Raw genomic sequence first — 6000 nt, forward strand, 5'->3', positions numbered from 1 at the left:
GTTAGGGTTAGGGTTAGGGTTAGGGTTAGGGTTAGGGTTAGGGTTAGGGTTAGGGTTAGGGTTAGGGTTAGGGTTAGGGTTAGGGTTAGGGTTAGGGTTAGGGTTAGGGTTAGGGTTAGGGTTAGGGTTAGGGTTAGGGTTAGGGTTAGGGTTAGGGTTAGGGTTAGGGTTAGGGTTAGGGTTAGGGTTAGGGTTAGGGTTAGGGTTAGGGTTAGGGTTAGGGTTAGGGTTAGGGTTAGGGTTAGGGTTAGGGTTAGGGTTAGGGTTAGGGTTAGGGTTAGGGTTAGGGTTAGGGTTAGGGTTAGGGTTAGGGTTAGGGTTAGGGTTAGGGTTAGGGTTAGGGTTAGGGTTAGGGTTAGGGTTAGGGTTAGGGTTAGGGTTAGGGTTAGGGTTAGGGTTAGGGTTAGGGTTAGGGTTAGGGTTAGGGTTAGGGTTAGGGTTAGGGTTAGGGTTAGGGTTAGGGTTAGGGTTAGGGTTAGGGTTAGGGTTAGGGTTAGGGTTAGGGTTAGGGTTAGGGTTAGGGTTAGGGTTAGGGTTAGGGTTAGGGTTAGGGTTAGGGTTAGGGTTAGGGTTAGGGTTAGGGTTAGGGTTAGGGTTAGGGTTAGGGTTAGGGTTAGGGTTAGGGTTAGGGTTAGGGTTAGGGTTAGGGTTAGGGTTAGGGTTAGGGTTAGGGTTAGGGTTAGGGTTAGGGTTAGGGTTAGGGTTAGGGTTAGGGTTAGGGTTAGGGTTAGGGTTAGGGTTAGGGTTAGGGTTAGGGTTAGGGTTAGGGTTAGGGTTAGGGTTAGGGTTAGGGTTAGGGTTAGGGTTAGGGTTAGGGTTAGGGTTAGGGTTAGGGTTAGGGTTAGGGTTAGGGTTAGGGTTAGGGTTAGGGTTAGGGTTAGGGTTAGGGTTAGGGTTAGGGTTAGGGTTAGGGTTAGGGTTAGGGTTAGGGTTAGGGTTAGGGTTAGGGTTAGGGTTAGGGTTAGGGTTAGGGTTAGGGTTAGGGTTAGGGTTAGGGTTAGGGTTAGGGTTAGGGTTAGGGTTAGGGTTAGGGTTAGGGTTAGGGTTAGGGTTAGGGTTAGGGTTAGGGTTAGGGTTAGGGTTAGGGTTAGGGTTAGGGTTAGGGTTAGGGTTAGGGTTAGGGTTAGGGTTAGGGTTAGGGTTAGGGTTAGGGTTAGGGTTAGGGTTAGGGTTAGGGTTAGGGTTAGGGTTAGGGTTAGGGTTAGGGTTAGGGTTAGGGTTAGGGTTAGGGTTAGGGTTAGGGTTAGGGTTAGGGTTAGGGTTAGGGTTAGGGTTAGGGTTAGGGTTAGGGTTAGGGTTAGGGTTAGGGTTAGGGTTAGGGTTAGGGTTAGGGTTAGGGTTAGGGTTAGGGTTAGGGTTAGGGTTAGGGTTAGGGTTAGGGTTAGGGTTAGGGTTAGGGTTAGGGTTAGGGTTAGGGTTAGGGTTAGGGTTAGGGTTAGGGTTAGGGTTAGGGTTAGGGTTAGGGTTAGGGTTAGGGTTAGGGTTAGGGTTAGGGTTAGGGTTAGGGTTAGGGTTAGGGTTAGGGTTAGGGTTAGGGTTAGGGTTAGGGTTAGGGTTAGGGTTAGGGTTAGGGTTAGGGTTAGGGTTAGGGTTAGGGTTAGGGTTAGGGTTAGGGTTAGGGTTAGGGTTAGGGTTAGGGTTAGGGTTAGGGTTAGGGTTAGGGTTAGGGTTAGGGTTAGGGTTAGGGTTAGGGTTAGGGTTAGGGTTAGGGTTAGGGTTAGGGTTAGGGTTAGGGTTAGGGTTAGGGTTAGGGTTAGGGTTAGGGTTAGGGTTAGGGTTAGGGTTAGGGTTAGGGTTAGGGTTAGGGTTAGGGTTAGGGTTAGGGTTAGGGTTAGGGTTAGGGTTAGGGTTAGGGTTAGGGTTAGGGTTAGGGTTAGGGTTAGGGTTAGGGTTAGGGTTAGGGTTAGGGTTAGGGTTAGGGTTAGGGTTAGGGTTAGGGTTAGGGTTAGGGTTAGGGTTAGGGTTAGGGTTAGGGTTAGGGTTAGGGTTAGGGTTAGGGTTAGGGTTAGGGTTAGGGTTAGGGTTAGGGTTAGGGTTAGGGTTAGGGTTAGGGTTAGGGTTAGGGTTAGGGTTAGGGTTAGGGTTAGGGTTAGGGTTAGGGTTAGGGTTAGGGTTAGGGTTAGGGTTAGGGTTAGGGTTAGGGTTAGGGTTAGGGTTAGGGTTAGGGTTAGGGTTAGGGTTAGGGTTAGGGTTAGGGTTAGGGTTAGGGTTAGGGTTAGGGTTAGGGTTAGGGTTAGGGTTAGGGTTAGGGTTAGGGTTAGGGTTAGGGTTAGGGTTAGGGTTAGGGTTAGGGTTAGGGTTAGGGTTAGGGTTAGGGTTAGGGTTAGGGTTAGGGTTAGGGTTAGGGTTAGGGTTAGGGTTAGGGTTAGGGTTAGGGTTAGGGTTAGGGTTAGGGTTAGGGTTAGGGTTAGGGTTAGGGTTAGGGTTAGGGTTAGGGTTAGGGTTAGGGTTAGGGTTAGGGTTAGGGTTAGGGTTAGGGTTAGGGTTAGGGTTAGGGTTAGGGTTAGGGTTAGGGTTAGGGTTAGGGTTAGGGTTAGGGTTAGGGTTAGGGTTAGGGTTAGGGTTAGGGTTAGGGTTAGGGTTAGGGTTAGGGTTAGGGTTAGGGTTAGGGTTAGGGTTAGGGTTAGGGTTAGGGTTAGGGTTAGGGTTAGGGTTAGGGTTAGGGTTAGGGTTAGGGTTAGGGTTAGGGTTAGGGTTAGGGTTAGGGTTAGGGTTAGGGTTAGGGTTAGGGTTAGGGTTAGGGTTAGGGTTAGGGTTAGGGTTAGGGTTAGGGTTAGGGTTAGGGTTAGGGTTAGGGTTAGGGTTAGGGTTAGGGTTAGGGTTAGGGTTAGGGTTAGGGTTAGGGTTAGGGTTAGGGTTAGGGTTAGGGTTAGGGTTAGGGTTAGGGTTAGGGTTAGGGTTAGGGTTAGGGTTAGGGTTAGGGTTAGGGTTAGGGTTAGGGTTAGGGTTAGGGTTAGGGTTAGGGTTAGGGTTAGGGTTAGGGTTAGGGTTAGGGTTAGGGTTAGGGTTAGGGTTAGGGTTAGGGTTAGGGTTAGGGTTAGGGTTAGGGTTAGGGTTAGGGTTAGGGTTAGGGTTAGGGTTAGGGTTAGGGTTAGGGTTAGGGTTAGGGTTAGGGTTAGGGTTAGGGTTAGGGTTAGGGTTAGGGTTAGGGTTAGGGTTAGGGTTAGGGTTAGGGTTAGGGTTAGGGTTAGGGTTAGGGTTAGGGTTAGGGTTAGGGTTAGGGTTAGGGTTAGGGTTAGGGTTAGGGTTAGGGTTAGGGTTAGGGTTAGGGTTAGGGTTAGGGTTAGGGTTAGGGTTAGGGTTAGGGTTAGGGTTAGGGTTAGGGTTAGGGTTAGGGTTAGGGTTAGGGTTAGGGTTAGGGTTAGGGTTAGGGTTAGGGTTAGGGTTAGGGTTAGGGTTAGGGTTAGGGTTAGGGTTAGGGTTAGGGTTAGGGTTAGGGTTAGGGTTAGGGTTAGGGTTAGGGTTAGGGTTAGGGTTAGGGTTAGGGTTAGGGTTAGGGTTAGGGTTAGGGTTAGGGTTAGGGTTAGGGTTAGGGTTAGGGTTAGGGTTAGGGTTAGGGTTAGGGTTAGGGTTAGGGTTAGGGTTAGGGTTAGGGTTAGGGTTAGGGTTAGGGTTAGGGTTAGGGTTAGGGTTAGGGTTAGGGTTAGGGTTAGGGTTAGGGTTAGGGTTAGGGTTAGGGTTAGGGTTAGGGTTAGGGTTAGGGTTAGGGTTAGGGTTAGGGTTAGGGTTAGGGTTAGGGTTAGGGTTAGGGTTAGGGTTAGGGTTAGGGTTAGGGTTAGGGTTAGGGTTAGGGTTAGGGTTAGGGTTAGGGTTAGGGTTAGGGTTAGGGTTAGGGTTAGGGTTAGGGTTAGGGTTAGGGTTAGGGTTAGGGTTAGGGTTAGGGTTAGGGTTAGGGTTAGGGTTAGGGTTAGGGTTAGGGTTAGGGTTAGGGTTAGGGTTAGGGTTAGGGTTAGGGTTAGGGTTAGGGTTAGGGTTAGGGTTAGGGTTAGGGTTAGGGTTAGGGTTAGGGTTAGGGTTAGGGTTAGGGTTAGGGTTAGGGTTAGGGTTAGGGTTAGGGTTAGGGTTAGGGTTAGGGTTAGGGTTAGGGTTAGGGTTAGGGTTAGGGTTAGGGTTAGGGTTAGGGTTAGGGTTAGGGTTAGGGTTAGGGTTAGGGTTAGGGTTAGGGTTAGGGTTAGGGTTAGGGTTAGGGTTAGGGTTAGGGTTAGGGTTAGGGTTAGGGTTAGGGTTAGGGTTAGGGTTAGGGTTAGGGTTAGGGTTAGGGTTAGGGTTAGGGTTAGGGTTAGGGTTAGGGTTAGGGTTAGGGTTAGGGTTAGGGTTAGGGTTAGGGTTAGGGTTAGGGTTAGGGTTAGGGTTAGGGTTAGGGTTAGGGTTAGGGTTAGGGTTAGGGTTAGGGTTAGGGTTAGGGTTAGGGTTAGGGTTAGGGTTAGGGTTAGGGTTAGGGTTAGGGTTAGGGTTAGGGTTAGGGTTAGGGTTAGGGTTAGGGTTAGGGTTAGGGTTAGGGTTAGGGTTAGGGTTAGGGTTAGGGTTAGGGTTAGGGTTAGGGTTAGGGTTAGGGTTAGGGTTAGGGTTAGGGTTAGGGTTAGGGTTAGGGTTAGGGTTAGGGTTAGGGTTAGGGTTAGGGTTAGGGTTAGGGTTAGGGTTAGGGTTAGGGTTAGGGTTAGGGTTAGGGTTAGGGTTAGGGTTAGGGTTAGGGTTAGGGTTAGGGTTAGGGTTAGGGTTAGGGTTAGGGTTAGGGTTAGGGTTAGGGTTAGGGTTAGGGTTAGGGTTAGGGTTAGGGTTAGGGTTAGGGTTAGGGTTAGGGTTAGGGTTAGGGTTAGGGTTAGGGTTAGGGTTAGGGTTAGGGTTAGGGTTAGGGTTAGGGTTAGGGTTAGGGTTAGGGTTAGGGTTAGGGTTAGGGTTAGGGTTAGGGTTAGGGTTAGGGTTAGGGTTAGGGTTAGGGTTAGGGTTAGGGTTAGGGTTAGGGTTAGGGTTAGGGTTAGGGTTAGGGTTAGGGTTAGGGTTAGGGTTAGGGTTAGGGTTAGGGTTAGGGTTAGGGTTAGGGTTAGGGTTAGGGTTAGGGTTAGGGTTAGGGTTAGGGTTAGGGTTAGGGTTAGGGTTAGGGTTAGGGTTAGGGTTAGGGTTAGGGTTAGGGTTAGGGTTAGGGTTAGGGTTAGGGTTAGGGTTAGGGTTAGGGTTAGGGTTAGGGTTAGGGTTAGGGTTAGGGTTAGGGTTAGGGTTAGGGTTAGGGTTAGGGTTAGGGTTAGGGTTAGGGTTAGGGTTAGGGTTAGGGTTAGGGTTAGGGTTAGGGTTAGGGTTAGGGTTAGGGTTAGGGTTAGGGTTAGGGTTAGGGTTAGGGTTAGGGTTAGGGTTAGGGTTAGGGTTAGGGTTAGGGTTAGGGTTAGGGTTAGGGTTAGGGTTAGGGTTAGGGTTAGGGTTAGGGTTAGGGTTAGGGTTAGGGTTAGGGTTAGGGTTAGGGTTAGGGTTAGGGTTAGGGTTAGGGTTAGGGTTAGGGTTAGGGTTAGGGTTAGGGTTAGGGTTAGGGTTAGGGTTAGGGTTAGGGTTAGGGTTAGGGTTAGGGTTAGGGTTAGGGTTAGGGTTAGGGTTAGGGTTAGGGTTAGGGTTAGGGTTAGGGTTAGGGTTAGGGTTAGGGTTAGGGTTAGGGTTAGGGTTAGGGTTAGGGTTAGGGTTAGGGTTAGGGTTAGGGTTAGGGTTAGGGTTAGGGTTAGGGTTAGGGTTAGGGTTAGGGTTAGGGTTAGGGTTAGGGTTAGGGTTAGGGTTAGGGTTAGGGTTAGGGTTAGGGTTAGGGTTAGGGTTAGGGTTAGGGTTAGGGTTAGGGTTAGGGTTAGGGTTAGGGTTAGGGTTAGGGTTAGGGTTAGGGTTAGGGTTAGGGTTAGGGTTAGGGTTAGGGTTAGGGTTAGGGTTAGGGTTAGGGTTAGGGTTAGGGTTAGGGTTAGGGTTAGGGTTAGGGTTAGGGTTAGGGTTAGGGTTAGGGTTAGGGTTAGGGTTAGGGTTAGGGTTAGG

The sequence above is a fragment of the Agelaius tricolor genome, unplaced genomic scaffold, assembly GCF_023055355.1.
Source record: "Agelaius tricolor isolate 1412-34295 unplaced genomic scaffold, bAgeTri1.0.p SCAF_15, whole genome shotgun sequence".
Classification (NCBI taxonomy): domain Eukaryota; kingdom Metazoa; phylum Chordata; class Aves; order Passeriformes; family Icteridae; genus Agelaius; species Agelaius tricolor.